This window comes from Bos indicus x Bos taurus, chromosome 24, assembly GCF_003369695.1.
Source record: "Bos indicus x Bos taurus breed Angus x Brahman F1 hybrid chromosome 24, Bos_hybrid_MaternalHap_v2.0, whole genome shotgun sequence".
Classification (NCBI taxonomy): domain Eukaryota; kingdom Metazoa; phylum Chordata; class Mammalia; order Artiodactyla; family Bovidae; genus Bos; species Bos indicus x Bos taurus.
In genome coordinates, this window is record NC_040099.1 from 50,962,660 (window position 1) to 50,980,427 (window position 17,768).

Below are 17,768 nucleotides of genomic sequence, written 5' to 3' on the forward strand. Positions count from 1 at the left end.
CCTAGAGATCCCTCCTTGCCTGCTCCCTCCAGGAGGGCTGAGGTTGCTGATGTTGCTAGATCTGAGACCAGAATGGCAGAATCAGAGCTTGGGCCCTGCCATCTGGTCTAGAGACTCACTCTGAAACACAGCAGGACCCTCTGGGGGATTCCTCAGACAGGCCTCCCCCATATCCTCTGCTTTAGCTCCTCTCTGAAGTACCTGGATAACAGTATTTGATGGAAACTTCCAAGTTGTTTTGTAGATATGAAAGTGCTTAGTCACTCAGTCGTGTCTGACTTTTTGTGACCCCATGGACTGTTGCTCTCCAGGCTCCTCTGTCCATAGGATTCACCAGGTAAGAATATACAGGAATGGGTTGCCATTCCTTCTCCAGGGGATCTTCCCAATGCAGGGATTGAACCTGGGTCTCCTGCATTGCAGGTGGATGTGAAAATCCCCTACCAAATGGAAGAGGTTAACTACTCGATGACCGTGAGCACATAACCCCAGGTCTCCTGGAGCCGAAGGACTGATAAATTTAATCCCTGTGACACCGCCCTTTTTCTTCACCATCAGCCAGTCAGAGAATTGTGCACAAGCTGATCACAGACCTGAGACATCTCTCCCTCACCTGACTTTTGATAATGTCTTTCCAAAGCTTTCAGGGAGCTTGAGGCTTTGTAGGGCACGAGCCCTCTTCTTGCAAAGCCTCGCAATAAACCTTTCTCTGCCCTGAACTCCAGCGTTTCAGTTTGTGTGGCCTCACTGTGTGTTGAGTCCAGACAAACTTACATTAACAATCCCACTTTCCAACTTCCTCAGATGTACCCACTAAGCTTCTGCCCCTCTGCCTCTTTAGAGTACTCACTGCCATGAATCTTGGACCTTGGCATGGTCTCAATTTTCTTCCTAAGCACTGTAAATTATTTGGGGCCAGGGTAAGCCATTGTTCTGTGTTCTCCACCCCTGCCTTCCAAGTACTGTGTCACCTCCCATTTCTCACTGTCAGTAACACTCCCTCTACACCCAGGTCCAAAACTTAAGCCCCTTAACTTCTCTGCTGGTTAAGGCTCAGCAACTTTCCTTGCCCCAAATCTTACCTCAAACCTCTCCCACTGGGGCTCAGAGGCCCTAGTCTCTCTTCATCTTATTTGCAGGCCTCTCCATATTTTGGCCACCTGATGAGAAGAGCAGACTGATTGGAAAAGACCCTGATGCTGGGGAAGACTGAGGGCAGGAGGAGAAGGGTGTGACAGAGGATGAGATGGTTGGATGGCATCACCGCCTCATTGGCCATGAGTTTGGGCAAGCTACGGGAGATTGTGAAGGACGGGGAAGGCTGGTGTGCTGCAGTCCATGGGGTCACGAAGAGCTGGACACGACTGAATGACTGAACAACAACGACAACTCTAGTCTTTTGAGCTTCCCAATTTTTAGTGGTAAAAAATTAGGCTTCCAATGCAAGATACTCAAGAGACGTGAGTTTGATCCCTGGGTTGGGAAGCTCCCCTGGAGGAGGAAAAGGTAACCCCCTCCAGTATTCTTGCCTGGAAAATTCCATGGGCAGAGTCTGGTGGGCCCCAGTCCATGGGGTCACGAAGAGTCAGACATGACATGAGTGGTCTTTTGGCATCTTTTAAAAGACGGTTCACACTGTGTTATTGTCAGTGCTGGCTTAGTCCTGAGCTGCTTTCCATCTGCGTAATCTTTTGAGTAATCTCATCTGCTCTCATGATTGTGGATTCCAAAAATATAATATTTACACAATTGCCTTGTCTTTGTCTGGTATAATTGTAGTTGCCCACTAGCTAAAACAGTCAATTTAAAATTCTTGTTGTATGTCAAAAAACAGCACAGAATGACTTGTTCACATTTTGATTGCATTTACTAAATAACTGAATGCTGGATTTATCATCCTTCTTTGCCCTTATACCATTTTCCTTTTAACTATGTTGTGAATAAATTTCTAGTTGTACGAGGTATAAAAATTATTAAAGGGAAAGGTAGGGGAATTTGGGAGATCTGATTTCTTTTGGTCTTAATTACTGACTGTATTCAATGTCTAGATAATTTGATTCTGAGATAATTCTTGTGAGGTAAATATTGTATATATTCTTGTATAAAAAGATTCATTAGGAACAATAAAATAGGATTTCTCATCAGTTAAACCAGCTTTAAGAGTTAAAACAATTATTTTCTGTCTGGTAGGATTTTGGTAAAATTGGTTAGCAACATAAATGGAAATACTTCTTTTAGAAAGCAATTTGGCAACATGGAAGAGGTGTTCTTACAATAAAAATGCAGGGTGTATGATACTACATTTGAATGTATTTACAATGGTTGGATAAAGAAAATAAAAACTTTTTGTATGCAAAGATAGGGAGGTGGGATATGGGACATTGTAGCTTTGTTGCTGTCATTGTTCAGTTGCTAAGTCACGTCTGACTTTTTGTGACCCCACGGACTGCAGCATACCAGGCTTCCCCATCCCTCACTATCTCCCAAAGTTTGCTCAGGTTCATGTCCGTTGAGTTGGTGATGCTATCTAACCATCTCATCCTCTGCTGCCCTCTTCTCCTTTTGCTTTCAATCTTTCACATCAGGGTCTTTTCCAATGAGTTGGCTCTTAAGGTGGCCAAAATATTGGACCTTCAGCTTCAGCATCAGTCTTTTCAGTGAATATTCAGAGTTGATTTCCTTTAGGATTGACTGGTTTTATCTCCTTGCTGTCCAAGGGACTCTCAAGAGTCTTCTCCAGCACCACAATTCAAAAGCACAAGTGGAAGCAGCCAAGTTGATTTAAGCCTATGCTTGGAACTAGTACAGCATTGGTACTCATTACATCGGCCAAAGCAGGTCTTAAGACCAACCCAGATTCAAAGGAATGGGATGGAGCCTCCTCTTCTTGATGGGTGGAGAGGCAATTTGTCTCTTGGAGAATCCCAAGCATTGATAGGATTGTAATTTTCTTTAAAGAAACCAACTTAAATAATCAGTAAATAATATTTATGTTATTTCAACAAAGAAAATGATAGATATAAAATAATTCTATGAATAGCAAGATACTATAAGAAGTTGAGGTTTAGCTTGATGGAAAAGCATAGCTAAGGGTTCTGCTGCTAAGTCACTTCAGTCGTGTCTGACTCTTTGCGACCCCATAGACCGCAGCCCACCAGGCTCCCCTGTCCCTGGGATTCCCCAGGCAAGAACCCTGGAGTAGGTTGCCATTTCCTTCTCCAATGCATGAAAGTGAAAACTGAAAGTGAAGTTGCTCAGTTGTGTCTGACTCTTAGTAACCCCATGGACTGCAGCCTACCAGGCTCCCCTGTCCATGGGATTCTCCAGGCAAGAGTACTGGAGTGGGGTGCCATTGCCTTCTCCACAGCTAAGGGTTCTAGGAAATGCAAATCTTAGGAGTCCTTATTTAACTTATAAGGAAATCAAATCTCTGTAAATACTTAACTTCTTTAAGTTCATTGATTTAAAATTTTAAGTCATTAAATCTTTTTTCACTGCCTTGACAGAGCAAGGACTAGAAATACCTCAAGACTTCCTATTCAGTGCTTTCCCTTCTCTGCACCTCCTGATCATATGGATAAGGTTTGACAGTTGCGCCTGAAGAAATTTTTAACCACTTGGTTACAATTCAGAGGTTTTTTTTTTGCCTTAAGCACTGTTGGCATTTTGCGTTGGATAATTCTTTGTCCTGGAGGATTGTCCCCTGCATTTAGGATGTGTAACAGCTTCCTGGGTTCTACTCACTAGATATCTGTTGCATTCTCAATCTCTACCAAGTTATGAGAACTAAAGTGCTTCAGACGTTGCCAAGGTTCTGACAGAAACCCAATGCCTTAGTCCAAGCTACTTACATTTACCAGGTTGCAACTTCCTGAACTGTCTACATTATGCTTAAGGAAGAACTATTTCCAAAAGGGCATTGATCTGATAAAGGACTCCTTCCTCCCCCCCAATCTGTATAGTCATGTTTATAAAATTTGTTTTAAGTTATAAATTAAATGCATATAATTAAAATTGCACTTGGTTACATATATTATATGCCCAACTCATAATTGTGGGCAAGTGTGTGCAATTAACTTCACCTCTGATGGAACCCACTGGAAGGGTGATGTTTAATAACTGTGTTCAGAAAACACAAAGAGAAGCCAAGATGTGGCAAAATGTCTAGTTGATTCGAAGCAAGTAGACCAGAAAGCATTCAGTTTAAGAACACTTCCTGATTCCAGTATTACAGAGACTGACTTTCTGCACTAATCAAATTGTTCAAAAAGTACTCATTTCACTTGGTAGCGTGTCAAAACAGCAGAGTGTTTGCTAAAGGATTCTTTTCTAGTTGTTTACATCTCTAGGCAGATATATTAAAACACTGGATTTGGTCTGACAGTTTCCATCTTGTTCCCACATGAATGATAATGTTGATAGGACTAGGGGAGCAACACCAACAAGGAAATTAAATAATTTCAAGTTTTCTTGCTTAGTAAGTTCAAGGCATTACCAGAAGGTGCCTGGGGACTGCAAGGCAGAGAGCACCCGTATGCTTCATGCAAGTCATGATTGCTCAACAGTGGTTAAAAGCCAGTCAAATCACATTTATTTCTCTTTATGTATCATAAATGGACCTGCAGAAACTCTGCAAATTGATCTTCATGGGTTCCACACACTTAATAAACGCATGCTTAAATTTGTTCCTTCATTTGCGTTTTGAGATTTCTCTTTCATACAAATACCTATAATATTCCAATGTGCTGCTCTGCTCCTTTGGGAAAGCTGGCTGATGGTTTCGCCTCTGGCGTTTGCGTAACTACTAAGCCAAGAGGCTAAATGGCTCTCAAGTCTCTGCAAGTTAGTATTTCTGCCCAGTTCCTAATAAAATACAGCTGAAGTCTCAACCAGAAGATGTTATCTATTGCCTGATGTGCACTGACTGTGATAATGCAATGCTGCCTCCTTCATCCCTGAGTGCTGAAGTTTAATCCACGTGGACTAATTTTGGGAGTCTGGTTTCACCCAACGCTTCTGTCACACGGGAATGAAAACTTCTTTTGCCCAGTGACGTGAAAATTTCTTTTGCCCAAGACTTGATATGGTTAAGGTGGATTTGGTAACAACACACTTAAGTGTTTTTTGTCTTAATAGCTTATTTTGCCTGCAGCTCTCTCCTCTCCCCTTCCTGCCCACCCTCACCTGCTCACCCCCACCATGAAATTTTGTGCTGAGCCTCTGTCCTGATCTACCTCTCTGTCTCTGGATTCGAATTACCTTTAATTATGTCCTCAAGGAGCTCAGTTTTCTCCACAGAAGAATTCTCCTGCAGAGCACCATCACTACCTAAGAATCTGGCCAATTAATTTCTCTGTTGATTTTAATTTCTCCTGAGTATCAGATCTTTGGCAGAAGTCTAAAAATGCACCGAGAAACTAAGACAGAAAGACAGAGAAACAACATTTCAAATCAGAAACAATTTATACAGACAAGTCATTGTAAGCCATGAGGACATTTGGTCCTTCAAACCAGAATGGTATTAGCTCAGCTCCACAAAATAGTCCATGCCAAGGCTCCTAGAGAAATTGAATAAGATCTGCTGCACCTTCTGATTCGCTTCCTGTTAGAATTTTCTAGAATGTAGATGAGCTTGGTGAAGAGTCTCCTTACCTTTGTTTTTCTGAGAACTTTCTTCAATTCAGGCTTGCAAAGCAAGATGTTTCAAAGCAGTGAATCGCTGGATCCATCTTGAATGGCTGGACATAAAGATGGAAAAGACTTCCTTTGTGAAAACCACAGAGGTGGCTCCTCACCTCCAACTTCAGACTCACACAACATCCGAACCTCTTAGTTCCAAATGACTAACACAAGACTGACATTAAGATCAACAAACCCAGGGGCTTTCCTGGTGGTCCAGTGGCGAAGACTCCCCGCTCCCAGTGCAGAGGGCCTAGGTTTCATCCCTGGCCAGGGAACTCGATCCCACACTCTGCAACTGGGAGTTCACACGCTGCAACCAAGATCAAAGATCTTGTGTGTCACAACAAAGACCAGGCACAGCCAAGAAAAAAATCGACAAATCTCGTTGACTGTCTTATCTCAGGTGTTGCACAGAATAAGTGTAAATATTAGCTAATCAATCTGGCATTTAAACTTAAATTGCTTTCTGAAAGTTCTTTATATGTGTTGACTTTGCTTTTTCCTTCTTTTCATAGTTTGATTTCAGATCAGGGTGTATTTGAGGCAGAACCTTACAGACACATGCATCCCAGGGACACCTACTTCCTGGTGGTCCCTGGCACCCCAGGTCTATTTCCTTGGTTCCGCATGCTCTGGGGTCTAGTATGTCACCGGGACACAGGTACTGTGGGACCTGGGAACCTTGAATGGGAGGATCCTGCGGACTATTTTCCAATCTGTTGAAGAATTCTCCCTGCTTTTCTAGAGTGTGCATTTTCAACAGAGGGGATACTATCATTGAAGGGGTGAACATTGTAATATAGGTATTACAATAGCTTTTGACCTTCCAAAGTTCCATCAAAACTGACAAAAATCCTAGCCCTTGGTACTCGATATCTTTCAACAGGGGGAGATTTAATTTAAAGTTAAAATGTATTCATTCATTTAAATTAACTTTAAATTTATTTTTTTTTCCTTAGTGGGGAAAGTAATGTGGGGGAAAAAAAGGCTTAGAAACACTGTTCTCAGCGCCTACATCTCTGTGGCTTTGGAAACAGCCTGTGATAAGCAAACTTGTATTCTTTTGTTATCTCCCTCAGTTAAAATATTTCTTACCAGGGCTCTTAAGATGAACTCCTGGGAAATGAATTGAAAAAAGCCTTCCAGAGAAGCAGAGGACAGATAACCGGATACCATCCCAGCTCCGGGTCTCCCCACACCCTCCAGCCCTAGTTCCTCATCACCTTCCCCAAACCTTTCCTCTCCTTCACGTGGCACGTTTCTCCAGTTGGCCAGTAAGGACTGGCTTTGTGAAAGTCAGCGAGTCTGAATTTGGGCCAACTGTACATTTCTTAGGTTCTTCCTCCTTTGGACGCGTTCACATGATTCCTTCCAGGCAAGACACTGTTCTTGACACAGCCGCCTTTTTCCCTGGCATGGCCAGCAGGGAGTTACATGCCCTCGACATGGAGGGAAAAAAAATGTGCACATAACTCTGGTAGCCCCTGGAGGTCCATCCTGACCTCCATTCCTGTACTCATACCCTGCCAGGATATGATATCTAGGTCTAGACACATCCCATGATATCTACATCCAGAGCCACCCAGACAATCTCCTTGGAGTCTCTCAGCAAGAAGGTGAGGCTGCTGGATATTTTCTCTTCTTTATAAACAACAACACAAACGTTGCCTGATACACAACTACTGATTTACCCAAGATCACACAGCTGAGGAATAGTCAGGTCACGACAGCGCTTATACCCACCACACACACACTAGACTGTGAGTTATTTTGAGGACAAGAACCACGCTTTTTGCTCACCATCCTGAACTCAGGGCCACCACTTAGCAGGAATCTAGTCAACATTTGTTACATGAATACATTTCTCTGAGTCTGGAGCCATCAGACCATCAGCGCAATGAAGGACGTCTCCTAAAACCGTGGGCCGTCTGTCTGCCCCACTCCCCCCTTTTAAAACTGTAGCACAATAGTGGTGCTGAGATTTTCAAGCACATAGCTTCCTTGAACTTCTGAGAAGTTTGCCATGGGGCTCGAGGGGAGTGTATCACCTTCAAGGTTATACTGTGTTTCACATTCCTTCAGAATGTTGTCATCTGGGGTCTTGTTGAGATTGTTTGGCGTTATTATTAAAAGGGCAAGATTTTCTTGTTACTGAAGTCTCTTATATTAGGAAAACCAAACTGTATACAGAGGTGAAGACACTCTCATTTCTGTTTTCAATAAAGTTTACACACAACTCAGATGCACTAAATAAGAACATGCATGTATTCTGGAAGGTAGCAAATAATCAAATTACGTTTACTTGAAACCAGTCATTTATTATCAAGGAGGAAGAAGTTACGCTGAATTGTTACAAAGTTGGTATGCAAACATAAACAACTTTCTTCTGCATTAGTTTTTGATAGGGAAGTGTGTTCCAGTTAGCGCAGTGGGTGTGGGGTAAATACATCTCTAATTGAAGAAAACCAGGTATTCCCAGTCATGTATGAACCAATGGCTTTTATTATGTTCTAGCATGCATTGCAGAAGGGAATTGCAACCCACTCCAGTGTTCTTGCCTGGAGAATTCCAGGGACAGAGGAGTCTGGTGGGCTACAGTCCGTAGGATCGCAGAGTCTGATCTGACTGAGTGCATAGGCACACTGGTACACATCCATTACCAAACTGATTCGTTACACGATGGTTAATCATGTTGCATTGCAGTTAATTCTGACACCATGAAAATCTAGAGGGCACAGGAAAGACAGAAGTCTATTTCCTTTTAAGGTCCAGTTCAAGAGGATTCTAATGTCCAGTTCAACCAGACCGGCTGGCTGGGCTCTCTCTAACCTCCAGCCCACCTGGGGACCCAGGTTTCTTTCATCTTGTTGCTCTGCTGGGCCACACATGCATGCTCAGTCACTCAGTTGTGTCTGCTCTTTGACACCCCATGGACACGGGCCCACCTGGGTCCTCTGTCCATGGAATTTTCCAGGCAAGAATACTGGAGTGAGTTACCATTTCCTTCTCTAGGGGATCTTTCCAACCCAGGGATCAAACCCACATCTCCTGAGTCTCCTGAATTGGCAGGCAGATTCTCTGCCATCTTCTAAGACAGGAGGCAGCAAACTTGTTCTGTGAAGGGCCTGATAATAAGTATTTTCAGTTTTGTAGGCCATATGGTCTGTTTGTTACAATGACTCACTCTGCTGTGATGGAGTAAAAGCAGCCACAGACAATATGTCAATGAAGGGGCATGGCTGTGTTTCAACAAAACTTCAATAGGCAGTGGATTGGATTTAACCCGTTTGCCCACTGGCCCTTGATTGAGACTTCAAATATAACTAAGGTGCTTACTTTGGTAGCACAAATACTAAAACTTAAATAATTCAGAGGAGGTTGGTATGTTTCCTTTGCAAGGATGATCTAAAGGATTCATGAAGTGTGATGGTTTTTCACAGCACAGGAAGATTTGGGAGGCAGAAGTTCCTAGATCACTGAGAATGAATACCAGCTGAGATTGTACAGAAATTAAAATGGACAACATAAGAGTGTAGCTCAGAACAAAGCAATAAGCTGAAAAAAAGAGAAAGCTTTCAAAGAAGTCATATGTCTAAATTTTTATAGATTGAAAACCAAAAAGGTAGCAGATCTTCACTGAACTTGACTCACATGAAGCAGGCATTACACATTTTTTATTTAATGAGGACTTAATTATTAATACAAAATGAAAGAAAATGAGTCAGAAAATTGTTCTAATTAAATTCATAGCTTGAACATGTCAGAAGAAATCCCTGCAACTCCTCATTCTTCCCTGAGTGAAGATTTAATTACCATTATGAAATGTCACTCGCACACAAGAAGGCTCACATGCAATTTCTGGATGGGAACAAAAAGGCTGAGTAAATAGCAAACAGTTGATAGTATTCCACAAAGACAAATAAATGCAGAATACTGACAGAGCTAGACAGGATGGGTGTGATGCTCTTAAAAGCAAAGCATAATGAGGATTTTGTGGTGTGATATTTACTGAGCAAAATTTCTAAGGTTAGTAGAAATAATTTGAATATGGATGGAAAATGAACTATGAAACAAATGATCACTATCTAGGATGGAGAATTCAATCTATCATTATTGATTAATAGGTAATTAAGTGACACAAAGTATCATACAAGAAATTTTAAAATGGTGTAACCATCAAAGGCAATTTGATCAGATTGCGGCAGGGACAAAAGTTGTGTTAAACAACTAAAGTGTATTGTACACATTGTTAAAACAGAAGGCAAAACCAAGAAGGTTGAAATAAGTATTTCATTGATTTTACACCTGCTGCAAAGAGGACATTAAAAAAAGTTAATTGAAGAACTGAAAAATCTTCAGACTCAGTATTAATTTAAAAGATGAAGGAAGGCAGCCTAGGACAATGCCACTGACGTGGCTGGTTAAGAAAAAGGTGCACAAGTTAGACTTGTCTGAAATATACAGAACCATTCTTTGCGCCCAACTGAATTACAACCATGAATTTGTTACTAGGCGATGTGGCCTCAGCTGTGCCAACTGCAATCACATTTTGAGGGAACAATTCAGAGATTAGGTATGATAATCTCTGGACCAGTGTAAAGATGGCATATTTTGAAGAAATCTGCAACCACTCTCTGATAACATGGTTGGGAAATGTTGTGAAAGCAATTAGATTTAATTTAGATATGATACAAGATGCTTTGGAAGAGTTAGGCAGAATAGCAGAAGATTCTCAGATGGGGTGAATCACAGTCTTGGGCAGAACAAGAAATAAATAATGAATTTGTACTCTAATCGCTATTTACTATGAACAGATGTTTGCAGAAGTTTATAAGAAACCTAAAGGGATCTATGTTTAGCCATCAAGTTTTAAAAGGATTCAAAATATTTTAAAAACTTTTAGAGAAAAATTTTCTAGGCCAAAATTATATGAGAAATATGCAATAAAATGATATTGCATTAAATATAAGGAAATTAAAACAGGGAAAGAAAAACATTTAAAGTCGCTCAGTCGTGTACGACTCTACAACTCCATGGACTATAGACCACAAGGCTCCTTTGTCCCTGGAATTCTCCAGGCAAGAATACTGGAGTGGGTAGCCATTCCCTTCTCTAGGCGATCTTCCTGATTCAGGGATGGAACCCAGGTCTCCTGTGTTGCAGGCAGATTCTTTACTGTCTGAGCCACCAGGGAAGGCCAGTAATCATTGTGAGAGACAGGATATACCAAATACTTTTGAAACTAATTTCCAGAGATACTATTTGCTGAGCATTATAGATCAGGCAGAGTCACAAATGAAGATAGATGTGAAAAATCAAGAAATACAAATTATTAAAATGTCAAAATATTTTTGTATTTTTAGTAAAACCTGAACATTGATAAATTTTAGTAGAACTTTAGTATGGATATAGCTCTTTGCTTTAAAAAGTGGTGGAAATCTTAAGTAAATTTGGTAACTTTCTTTTTTGCTGATGACATATGAATATCATATCTGTATATGACAGCCACTAATAGGCCACTTTGCCATAAAGATTATTTTCAACTGAAGGCAATGAAGAAGCTGCACATGTAGAAACAGCTTCTTGCCCCCACCTCCTATCTACCTAAAAGTAGGGCATAAACTTCCCTTTGTGAAGGTGATCCCTTTCTCCCTCCCTGTATCTGGAGAACAACCCTTACCACTGAAAATAGAAAGTTAGTGCTGAGATAGGGCTGCACACACAAACTTGACCAAAGTGACTCCTGGCTTGGACTCCACAGTTACTTTCCCACAATTTCCATGGTCTGCCCCCCGCCCCTGCTCCCTCTCAAGCCCAAGATCCTTTTCCTCTGCCTTGTCAGTTCTCCACAATTTATCACCCTTTGTTAAAATAGAAGCACCTCCACCCTCCACTCCCCACCTCTAGATTAATTCCTTCCTTGGGTCTTCACTTCTTTACTATGAAGACCTCTGTGCATGTAAAAATGAAAACATTAATGTCAAATAAAGTTTGTCTTGGGACTTTCCTGGTGGCCCAGTGGTTAAGACTCTGCACTCGGGTTTGATCCCCGGCCAGGGAACGAGACCCCACATGCCACATAAAGGTCCTGAGTGCCACAACGAAGACTGAAGATTCTGCATACTGCAACTAGGCCCCAAGTAAATAAATGTAAAAATAAATAAATATCGAATCACTGTGTGCCTTTTCTGTGTTAATCTGTCTTCTCTTGGTTGAATTCGCAGGTCCCAGGCACAGAATCTAGGAGGGGCTAGCAAAGGTTTCCTTCCCTTCCCCCCTTGCACCATTGCCATTCTTTCAATGTTTGTGTCAGCTGTTAAGCTGTTGGATCTGTTGTATCTCTTGTATTTCAGCGCCAAATTGACTCTTTGCTATTTGGCTTTGTGATGCTGGAGCTGGAACACTTCAAACCACCTCTCTGCTTTTCCAGCGGGCTCCATGTCGGTCTGTGCCATTGCGGGTTGTCGGAGGGAGACAGGGAGGCTGGAGGAGAAGAAAAGGACTTGCTCTGCCTGTTCCCCCTCTACCTACGAGAGTCGTTCCAGGTTTCCTCACCCCACCCGGCCGCGCTGCCCCCCCAGCGGAAGCTGCCTGGCAGTTTTCCACCACTTACAGCAGCAGCCCCGTGACGCCCCATTCCTGATCAGCCAGCCCAGCCCTCTGGAGCTCCTTCCTCTGGTACATCCATCCTAGGACCCTCGAAGCCCTCCTTTAAGTTTCTAAATTTTAATAATCCCACCTCTTCCTTTTGTTCCCTCAAGCCCTACGAGTAGCAGCTGTTTCCCATACTTGCTGCTTAAATGATACCTTAGAGTTCTCTGAAAACATTAAAAAATTTTTTTAAATTAAAATTGTGGTTAAACATATGCACATAAAATTTGCCATATTAACCATTTAAAAATGTACAATTTAGTAATGTTAAGTACATCCATATTGTCCCATGAACCAATCTCCCAAACTCTTTCATTTTGTAAAACTGAATCTTTGTGTTCATTAAACAATAACTCCCTACTCCTTCCCTGCCCTCCCACCCACTCCCACTCTCTTGGCAATGAACATTTGACTTTCCATCTCTGTGAATTTGGCTACTTTGCATGGATGCTCAGTCGCTCAGTCATGTCCGACTCTTTGTGACCCCATGGACTGTAGCCCGCCAGGCACCTCTGCCTATGAGATTCTCCAGGCAAGAATACTGGACTGGGTTGCCATTTCCTCCTGCAGGGGATCTTTCCAACACAGGGACCAAACTCTCATCTGCTCCATTTCCCACAGTTCAGTTCAGTTCAGTCACTCAGTCGTGTCCAACTCTTTGCGACCCCATGAATCACAGCATGCCAGGCCTCCCTGTCCATCACCATCTCCCGGAGTTCACTCAAACTCATGTCCATCAAGTTGGTGATGTCATCCAGCCATCTCATCCTCTGTCGTCCCCTTCTCCTCTTGCCCCCTATCCCTCCCAGCATCAGAGTCCTTTCCAATGAGTCAACTCTTCACGTGAGGTGGCCAAAGTACTGGAGTTTCAGCTTTAGCATCATTCCTTCCAAAGAACACCCAGGGCTGATCTCCTCCAGAATGGACTGGTTGGATCTCCTTGCAGTCCAAGGGACTCTCAAGAGTCTTCTACAACACCACAGTTCAAAAGCATCAATTCTTCCGTGTGCAGCTTTCTTCACAGTCCAACTCTCACATCCATACATGACTACTGGAAAAACCATAGCCTTGACTAAACGGACCTTTGTTGGCAAAGTTATTGACAGGCAAATGCTTTACCAGAATTTGACTACTTTAGATACTTTGTATAAAAGGAATCAGAGTGATTTTCCTTTGTTATTGGCTTATTTTAGCGTAATGTCCTCAAGTTTCATCCATGTCGTGGCATGTACTATAGTTTCCTTCCTTTCTAAGGACAAATACTATTCCATTCTAAGTCCTTAGCAAATTTGTTTGTCCAGTCTTCCATGGATGAGCCCTTAAGTTAGCATCTCTTTTAACCCCTTTCAGTTACCTTTAATATTAGTCTTCTACATCAGTTGTGTCTGACTCTTTGCGACGCTATGGACTGTAACCTGCAAGGCTCCTCTGTCCATGGGATTCTCCAGGCAGGTATACTGGAATGGGTAGCCATTTCCTTTTCCAGGGGAATCTTCCTGACCCAGGATCAAACCTGTGTCTTTTACATCTCCTGCATTGGCAAGTGGGTTCCTTACCAGACACCTCTAACAATTGTTTCTATTTGCTTAGCAATTCTTCATATCAAAGTCTCTGTTCAAATAAGTGGTATGATTTGATCTTCCTGACTGGATTCTGACTGATACAACAATCAATAATTTTGAGAAAGATATCTTTCATATTTGAGTGGGAGTGATCTGTGATGAGCCTGTCTTCTGGGTGGAGGAGTACTGTCCCCAGACTAGTCGCATTGCTGGAGGCACCGCCCAGCTTCGCTAGCTGTGGGACATTGTGGGTGTCTTCAGAATCAGAAGAACCAACTCACAGAGCTGTCGCCTTGCATTTGGCGAGAAATCACCACTGGAACATGCTGCTCCCTGCTTGTTCTTCCTGCTGCACTTGCTGTGTTCTTGCAGAGATAGATCTGTTTCTCTCCCCTTTCCTCCAACCCTGGCACCAGGAGCCCTTCCCAGACAGATTTGGCACAGCTCAGTCTTGCCGTCCTGAAACCAGTTTGAGAAGGAATACCCCCGTGCCTCTTCTTGTTTTTGGAATTCAGGGATGTTGAGCTGGTTTGGCCTCTGGAATTACTCTAATTTCTATGGCAGCTTTCTCCTGACCTGCATTTTGGGTGTGGACTTCATTGCCAGTCTGATCTTTATGCTTATACTTGGCAGGATTTCTTATCTAAGCTCTTACTGCCATGCCTTTTGGTTTTCTAGCACTGTATGTGTTTATTCCTTTGAAATGATACATTTCTCCCATTTTAAGGGATTTTGACTTGGAGCGGAGATATTCTTGGTTCACTATTTTAATCCAGTTTTCTATGTACTTCTTTATGATAGTTTTATCTAAGATTTTCTATAAATGAGTTTTACTTTTATAATCAGAAAAAAAAGTTAGATTTCCCCCAAGCTGGTGTTACTTTCCTTGTAAACTATCAAACCCTCAGGGACATAAACTTTTAGTTACTTCAGAAGGAAACATAACTATCATAATTCATGAAATCTCCAGAGGCAACTCATTGCAACTTAATTTCTTAGATGATGTTTATTCATTCCATAACTGCTTGGATAAATAATGTATGAAAATGAAATGGCAGTTGTGATCATCACATCAATGGAAATGTTAAAGTCATTTGAATTGACTCAAAGCTGGCAAGAATTTATTGTATATTTTTAAAAATTACTTATCTAGGTATCTTTTATTATTTGGGCTCAGACTCTCCAAGGATTTTCAGGAACTAAAGTGAAATAAAATCCCCGTGAAATGAACTGAAAGTGAATGAGATGTTTGCAAATGCAACATGTATATATTGTAAATGCAGCATGTAGATATTCATTTATCAAGCATCAGGGATCATAGATAAATGAATCTTATTACTTTGGCATGCTCATCGAACCCACCACACGTCAGGTTTTGTTCTAGTGCTGGGCTCACAATGACTAAACAAAATAGACTTGTCCAACTTAATTCACAGGAACCAAAGTTAAAGTGCATTTTTGGAGCTTTCAGAATAATGTTCTTACCTTTATTACTACTCTTAAACAATTTTTCTTTTACAAGTACTTTAAGATTATGTATTAAAATGGTGTTAATCATTGAACTTATACTCTGGTTATACTCTGGTGGGGATATAGATGTGTAGACAGGTAGTTACTATATAGTGCACTAAAAAGTAGGATGAGATAAATCCAGGGAGACCAGAAAGCTCGAAGGAGGGAAACTTAGTCTTGAGTGTCAGGGAATATTAGATTGTGATGTTAAGAAATGATAAAGAAGCTGACGAAAGAGTACTGAAGGCAGATAACAGAGACATGTTCTCTTTTGGGTCCTGTGTGTACTGTGATTATACCGTGTCTTTGACCTGGAGTCCTGTAACAGTCACACCGTGTGGTGTCTCCTGACAAGCATGTTTTAAGGTGCTTGCCCTTCTCAAATGCTCTTCTCTGTGATCCATTCATTTCTTGGGTCTCATAACCTTGCTTGTGTTATCTCCACCTTTTTTTCCTTTTTTCTTCCCTTCCTCTTTCCCTCTTTCCTTTCCTCTGTCTCTCCCCTGCATCTTCTCTATAACTTCTTGCAACCAAGGTGGACACTTGTAACCCACTCCATTGGCTGGACATTAACCAACCAGAGTGTGTCTTCTTCTTTTTTTAAAAAAACCACTCTAAAAATTGTTTATTCTTAGGAACACATAGTACTAATGCTTTTGGTATAAGACTATTGTTTCCCGTGATGAACACATAAAATACATCCCTTACCTTTTATATACATAGCTATCATCTAATAGTGTCAACTCAACCACAAAGTGTGTCTTCTTTTTATCTCTAGAGAATTTGAAGAGGCACAGCACCTGTACTGAAGCACTGTCTGTTGCATGAATAAACAGTCACTCCTCAATTTAATCCATTGTTTTTGTTCAGTTGCTAAGTTGTGTTTGACTCTTTGTGACTCCATGGACTGCAGTATACCAGCTTCCCTGTCCTCCACTACTTCCCGAAGTTTGCTCAAGTTCATGTCCATTGAGTCAGTGATGCTACCTAACCATCTCATCCTCTGCTGCCCTCTTCTCCTCCTACCCTCATTTTTTCCCAGCATAGGGGATTTTCCAATGAGGCAGCTCTTCGCATCAGGTGGCCAAAGTATTGGAGCTAAAGCTTCAGCATCAGTCCTTCCAATGAATATTCAGGTTTGATTTCCTTTAGGATTGACTGGTTTGTTCTCCTTGAAGTCCAAGGGACTTTGAAGAGTCTTCTCCAGTACCACAATTTGAAGGCATCAATTCTTCAGTGCTCAGCTTTCTTCATGGTCCAACTCTCACATCCATACCTGACTACTGGAAAAACCTAGCTTTGACTCTTCAGACCTTTGTCAGGAAGGAGATGTCTTTGCTTTTTAACATGCTGTCTAGGTTTATCACGGCTTTCCTTCCAAGAAGCAAGTCTTCTAATTGCAAGGCTGTAGTCACCACCCACAGTGATTTTGGAGCCCAAGAAAATAAATTTGCCACTGCTTCTACTTTTTTCCCCTTCTATTTGCCATGAAGTGAAGGAAAGTTATGACCAACCTAGATAGCATATTCAAAAGCAGAGACATTACTTTGCTAACAAAGGTTCGTCTAGTCAAGGCTATGGTTTTTCCTGTGGTCATGTATGGATGTGAGAGTTGGACTGTGAAGAAGGCTGAGCGCTGAAGAATTGATGCTTTTGAACTGTGGTGTTGGAGAAGACTCTTGAGAGTCCCTTGGACTGCAAGGAGATCCAACCAGTCCATTCTGAAGGAGATCAGCCCTGGCATTTCTTTGGAAGGAATGATGCTAAAGCTGAAACTCCAGTACTTTGGCCACCTCATGCGAAGAGTTGACTCATTGGAAAAGACTCTGATGCTGGGAGGGATTGGGGGCAGGAGGAGAAGGGGACGACAGAGGAGTAGATGGCTGGATGGCATCACTGACTCGATGGACGTGAGTCTGGGTGAACTCCGGGAGTTGGTGATGGACAGGGAGGCCTGGCGTGCTGTGATTCATGGGGTCACAAAGAGTCGGACACGACTGAGTGACTGAACTGACTGACTGACTGACTGATGGAACCAGATGCCATGATCTTAGTTTTTTGAATGTTGAGTTTTAAGCCAGCTTTCACTCTCTTTTTTTTCACCCTAGTTAAAGGCACTTTAGTTCCTCTTCACTTTCTGCCACTAGAGTGGTATCATCTACATATCTGAGGTTGTTGATATTTCTCTCAGCAGTCTTGATTCCAGCTTGTGACTCATCCCGCCCAGCACTTCATATGATATACTCTGCATATAAGTTAAATAAACAGGGTGACAACATACAGCTTTGTCGTACTCCTTTCCCAATTTTGAACTAGTCAGTTGTTCCATGTAAGGTTCTAACTATTGCTTCTTGACCTGCA

General features: G+C 42.0%; 1 non-coding gene and 1 pseudogene across 1 annotated transcript; one reads left to right on the forward strand and one right to left on the reverse strand.

Annotated features, from left to right (window-relative positions):
* The window catches only part of LOC113882819, a 152,041-nt pseudogene that overhangs the window by 125,515 nt on the left and 8,758 nt on the right, over positions 1-17,768 (reverse strand).
* LOC113883074 lies at positions 9,011-9,118 on the forward strand. The gene has a single exon (XR_003508558.1). It is a non-coding gene; the product is annotated as a U6 spliceosomal RNA (small nuclear RNA).